Here is a 6,326-nt window from a genome sequence, read left to right on the forward strand (position 1 = left end):
TGTATATCGCTTTTGGTAAAATGGCCATTTTTACCATATTAATCCTGCCAATCCATGAGCATGGGAGATCTTTCCATCTTCTGAGGTCTTCTTCAATTTCTTTCCTCAGTGTCTTGAAGTTCTTATTGTACAGATCTTTTACTTGCTTGGTTAAAGTCACACCGAGGTACTTTATATTATTTGGGTCTATTATGAAGGGTGTCGTTTCCCTAATTTCTTTCTCGGCTTGTTTCTCTTTTGTATAGAGGAAGGCAACTGATTTATATGAGTTAATTTTATACCCAGCCACTTTGCTGAAGTTGTTTATCAGCTTTAGTAGTTCTCTGGTGGAACTTTTGGGATCACTTAAATATACTATCATGTCATCTGCAAATAGTGATATTTTGACCTCTTCTTTTCCGATCTGTATCCCTTTGATCTCCTTTTGTTGTCTGATTGCTCTGGCTAGAACTTCAAGAACTATATTGAATAAGTAGGGAGAGAGTGGGCAGCCTTGTCTAGTCCCTGATTTTAGTGGGATTGCTTCAAGTTTCTCTCCATTTAGTTTAATGTTAGCAACTGTTTTGCTGTATATGGCTTTTACTATGTTTAGGTATGGGCCTTGAATTCCTATTCTTTCCAGGACTTTTATCATGAAGGGGTGTTGAATTTTGTCAAATGCTTTCTCAGCATCTAATGAAATGATCATGTGGTTCTGTTCTTTCAGTTTGTTTATATAATGGATCACGTTGATGGTTTTCCGTATATTAAACCATCCCTGCATGCCTGGGATGAAGCCTACTTGGTCATGGTGGATGATTGTTTTGATGTGCTCTTGAATTCGGTTTGCCAGAAATTTATTGAGTATTTTTGCGTCGATATTCATAAGGGACATTGGTCTGAATTTCTCTTTCTTTGTTGTGTCTTTGTGTGGTTTAGGTATAAGAGTAATTGTGGCTTCGTAGAAGGAATTCGCTAGGGCTCCATCTGTTTCAATTTTGTGGAATAGTTTGGATAATATTGGTATGAGGTCTTCTATGAAGGTTTGATAGAATTCTGCACTAAACCCGTCTGGACCTGGGCTCTTTTTGGTTGGGAGACCTTTAATGACTGCTTCTATTTCCTTAGGAGTTTTGGGGTTGTTTAACTGGTTTATCTGTTCCTGATTTAACTTCGATACCTGGTATCTGTCTAGGAAATTGTCCATTTCCTGAAGATTTTCAAATTTTGTTGAATATAGGTTTTTATAGTAAGATCTGATGATTTTTTGAATTTCCTCCGAATCTGTAGTTATGTCTCCCTTTTCATTTCTGATTTAACTTCTTAAAGAAACATTTACACTTAAAAAATGGGATGAAGTGGGATTCCCTCACCTTTTAAAAATGTTTCTAGAGCTACTAAAAAACTTGCATTTACAAAATAGTTGATAAAAATATTCCTCTGGATTGTACATGAAGGGAGGCAGGGACTGCTGATAAAGGTGATGGATGCTTAGTAGGACTTCGCTTCTTTCTCTTCTTCAGAAGTTGGACTCTGGTTTTCCATCTCTCCTTTTTCTGCAGGCAGATCTGTAGTTTGCTGGTCAGCCACTTTAGCCTGTTTGCCCTTCGCTTGCTCCCCTCTTCCCTTTTATCTACGCTTTTTTGTCTGATGCTTTAATCTTTCCACAGCCTTTTTCGGCTTCCCGTCCACCTCGGCAGGGGCGGGCTTGAACCACAGCCTCGCTGAGCCGCGCTTGGGCTCTGTCTTTGCCGCTCCATCAGCACTAACCTTCCACTTGGGCATCCTGGCAGTGTGGGGTGGGAGACATTGGATCTGTCAGGGAGCTGTACTGCCTAGAGGCCACCACACGAACTGCTCCCCACTTACTCTTCTATTAGTTTCAGTGTATCTATTTTTATGTGGAGGTTTTTGATCCACTCGGACTTGAGTTTTGTACAAGGGAAAAAGAATTGATAGACTTGCATTCTTCTACATGCTGACCTCCAGTTGAACCGGCACCATTTATTCAAAATGCTGTCATTTTTTTTCCTTTTTGGTGGTTTTAGCTCCTTTGTCAAAGAACAAGTGACCATATGTGTGTGGGTTCATTTTTGGGTCTTCCATTGAGCTACTTGCCTGTCTCTGTACCGATACCATACAGTTTTTATCATGATTGTTCTGTAATACATCTTAAGGTCGGGGTGGTGATTGGCCCAGAAGTTTTTATTATTGAGAATAGTTGCTGCTATCTGGATTTTTTGTTGTTCCAAGCGAATTTGGAAATTTCTCTTTCTAACTCTATGAAGAATTGAGTTGCAGTTTTGAAGGGGACTGCATTGAATTGCTTTCGGCAAGATGGCCATTTTTTTTCCTACATTAATCCTGACAATCCATGAGCATGGGAGATTTTCCCATTTTCTGAGATTTTCTTTGATTTCTTTCTTCAGAGTCATGAAATTTTTGTCATATAGATCTTTCAATTGCTTGGTTAGAGTCACACCAAGGTATTTTGTATTATTTGTGACCACTGAGAAGGGTGTCCGTACTCTAATTTCTTTCTCAGCCTATTTATCTTTTAAATAGAGGAAGGCTACTGATTTGATGGAGTTAATTTTTTTTCTAGCCACTTTCCTGAAGTTGTTTATTAGCTGTAGGAGTTTTCTGGTATAATTTTTGGGGTTACTTAAGTATACAATCATACCATTTGCAAATAGTGATATTTTGACTTATTTCTTTCCAATTTGCATCATTTTGACATCTTTTTGTTGTCTAATTGCTTTGGCTAGACTTTGAGTACTATAATGAAAAGGTAACAAGCGAGTAAGCATCATTGTCTAGTCCTTGATTTTAGTGGGATTGCTTCACGTTTCTCTCCATTTAGTTTGTGGTTGACTACTGGTTCGCTGTACATTGCTTTTAGTATGTTTATGTATGGGCCTTGAATTCCTGACTGTTCCAAGACTTTTATCATGAAGGGGTGTTGAATTTTGTCAAATCCTTTCTTAGCATCTAATGAGATGATCATGTGGCAATTTTTTCTTTGAGTTTGTTTACATAGTGTATCACATTAATGGATTTCCACATGTTGAAATCCATTCATCACTGGAATGAAGGCTACTGGATCATGATGGATGATCATTTCGATGTGTTCTTGAGTTCAGTTTGAAAAATTTTATTGAGTATTTTTATTTTTTGCATTAATATTTATGAAAGAAATTGGTCTGAAGTTCTCTTTCTTTGTTGGGTCTTTGGTTTAGGTATAATCAGAATTGTAGCTTCAAAGAATGAATTGAGAAGTATTCCTTCTATTTCTATTTTCTAGAATAGTTTGAAGAGTATTGGTATTAGGTTTTCTTTGAAGGTCTGATAGGATTCCATTCTGAACTAAACCCATGTGGTCCTGGCCTTTTTTTATTTGGTGGGGGGGGGATTGGGAGTCTTTTAATGACTGCTTCTATGTCTTTATGTGACTGTTTAGATGGTTTATCTGATCCTGAATTAACTTTGGTACCTGGTATTTGTCTAGAAAATTAATTACATTTCTTCTGTCTGTCCCCCCAATCACTCCCATACATCCCTCCATTGTAATATTCCTGTCTGATTTTCATTAAAGGCCAATATTGTAAAGTGACCTTAGAAATTGTTCTTCTCTTTTTAGACAATGACTGGTTTTATGAGGAACATATTTCTCTATAGTTCATAAATATAATCGTCGGGCCTAGATTTTCTTTCGTAGATTTTTTCCCCAATTTTAAGTATACTGGTGTTTTGGCTGCATGCATTTCTGTGCACCTATTGTACCTGGTATGAGCTGAGGTTAAAATAAGTCTGATCCTCTGAAAATGGCTTTATAGACAGTTGTAAGATGCTGGAAATCAAACTCAGGTTTTCTGGAAAAGCATCTAGTGATGCTGGCTACAAGCTACCTCCAGTTTCATTTGGAGGAACTCTGTTACTAATCTAATCCCCTCATGATTAGTTTATTCTAAAGAACTAACAATTTTCAGTGAGCGACCTGCATGCTTAAAACAGTAAGCTAGTAGTTAAAACTATTAAACTCTAAATAAATGAAAAGAAATGAACTAGAGGATACCACTATTTAAAAATTGTTTACCCACCAAAATGACCTACAGATTTCATGTAACATCATCAAAAATCTGAGGGGATGTCTTACAGAATTTAAAGACAACAAGTACTTAAACTCAGGTGAAACTAAAGATCCAGGATAGTAATATTTGTATGACCAGAAGTCTTAGTGGGATATACTTTCATTTCTTTAATAATGTCTTGTGTTTCATTTACATATTATGAAATATTAGTACAGATACTTTGCATGGTAGGACATTTGAGTGATGTGTTCTCTTCTATACTTTTTCTTGTTATAGTATTTGTTGATCCTTAAATAAATTCTCCCCAACAAATGTCTGAAACCTTTGTTTTCTTTATTGTTTTACATTTTTATTAAAATATTGGATAATTTTTAATATGGCATAAAGGAATGGCCTTCTTTTGCTATTGTTAAGATAAATAGTTGATTTAAATCTTAAGCAATATTTCTGTACAAATCATTTTCCCATTGAAAATTAGGAATATCTAGCTCCTATGTTAATTATGTACGCCACTTTGGTTCTTTTCTCTAAATATGTTGATATATTCTCTCTGTCTTTCTCTCCCATTACTTTGTTTTAAGACTTCTCAGTGAGTAATTTTAAGATTCCTTGTATGAAGAAATCCACTATCTTAAAAGGACAGAAATATCTTAATACAAAATACTTCATATTTCCATTTGAATTCATGCCATTATAAAATGTTTCTCACCCTCAGAAGCTAAGAAAACTCCTTAACCTAAATCAGTGATTCTCAATCTATGGGTCATGACCCCTGTATATCAAATATTTAGATTACAATCCATAACAGTAGCAAAATTCCACTTATGAAGTAACATAGAAATAATTTTTTGGTATGGGGTCACTTCAGCGTGAGAAACTCTATTAAAGGGCTGTATCATTCTGAGATTGGAAACTATTGACCTAAATAAGATACCAAAAGAAAAAAAATGGTACTTGCTTTGATTAATATTCATCTTATCCTAAAATTTAAAAGAATTCATTCAAATACTCATTTAAACAGTTTGTTCTTTTGTCAGATTTCGACTGGAGAAATTAATATTTTTATCTTGAATTCATTATTCAGCAACTATCACCATGATTGTGCATATAAGTATATTAAAATACATAACATTTATAACTTATATTGCATATATACTTTCATTTAGAGATATACTACTGTGTCAAAATCTTTTAGATATTTATTCTGGAATTAGATATGTCTTATATACATTTATGATGAAAAATCATAATGCAAATAAACACTTGATTGTCTTTGTCTAGCAAGATGACCAACATAGGCAATAGCACCTATCTTCAGTGTAGGACAACACACATCGAATGTTCAATGATGGGTATTATTTATAAATGCTTGAGTAGTATGTGATCTATGGAAACTATTTAAAGAGACCTGAAACATTACCATGTGTATTAAAAAAATTACTTACTCTTTTAAAGCATTCTGTGATTAAGAATTAATGTCTCAAATATACTACTGAAGGGTTCTAATGGCTCATCAGTAGTAAAGGTTAATTTTATGGCACTTAATTGGAAGTCAGGGTCAGTGTAGGTATAATTAGTTAAAGTGGGTTCATAGGAAAAGACAGTTTTCTTACCTACTATGCCTATTACCCTCATGAGGACAAAGCTGTGCAAATACAGAGGCATATAGAAAGATCTCTAGGTGACAAGGAAGCAAGTATAAGGAATAATGGGGCTGTAACCAGAAGATGTCAAAGTGCTTCTAGAAACCAGAAAGAGAGATTGCATGATTCCCTTACAGATTTCACAAGCACTTGTTTGTTGACACCTTAATTTTAGAATTTCAGCCTCTAGAACTCAGAGATAAATTTCTGTTGGTGATGGTTTAAACCATTCATTTTGTAGCTCTTTGTTGCAGTAACTCTTGAAGATTAATTTGGCAGCTAAGAAGGACACAGTGAGAAGTGTACTCACAGACTGTCCATTTCAGGTGAGTACAATGGAGGGGTGCTGGTTAAGAACAAGATCTCTGTAGTCCTCCAGTGTTGGGCTGTGGAACACAGCAGTAAATTCTAACTTATAGAACTATTCTCAATGATGGTGGTTACAAAATAAAATTACTCCAGGCAAGTGCTAATCTAGCTACCAGTGGTTTAAAAGCACTAAAAATAATCTTTTCTCCTTGCATTTAGGTAGAGAGAATTGAATTCAGGCAGGATTCATTATTTACTATAGGTTTGGTGGCCATGCAGCAGTGTTTAATGGTAGTGAAACTAC

General features: G+C 35.3%; 1 pseudogene; it reads right to left on the minus strand.

Annotated features, from left to right (window-relative positions):
• Window positions 1–1,470: 1,470 nt before the first annotated feature.
• On the minus strand, window positions 1,471–1,764 carry Hmgn1-ps6 (high mobility group nucleosome binding domain 1, pseudogene 6; annotated as a pseudogene).
• Between the last annotated feature and the right edge of the window lie 4,562 nt (window positions 1,765–6,326).

This window comes from Rattus norvegicus, chromosome 14, assembly GCF_021556685.1.
Source record: "Rattus norvegicus strain SHRSP/BbbUtx chromosome 14, alternate assembly SHRSP_T2T, whole genome shotgun sequence".
Taxonomy (NCBI): Eukaryota; Metazoa; Chordata; class Mammalia; order Rodentia; family Muridae; genus Rattus; species Rattus norvegicus.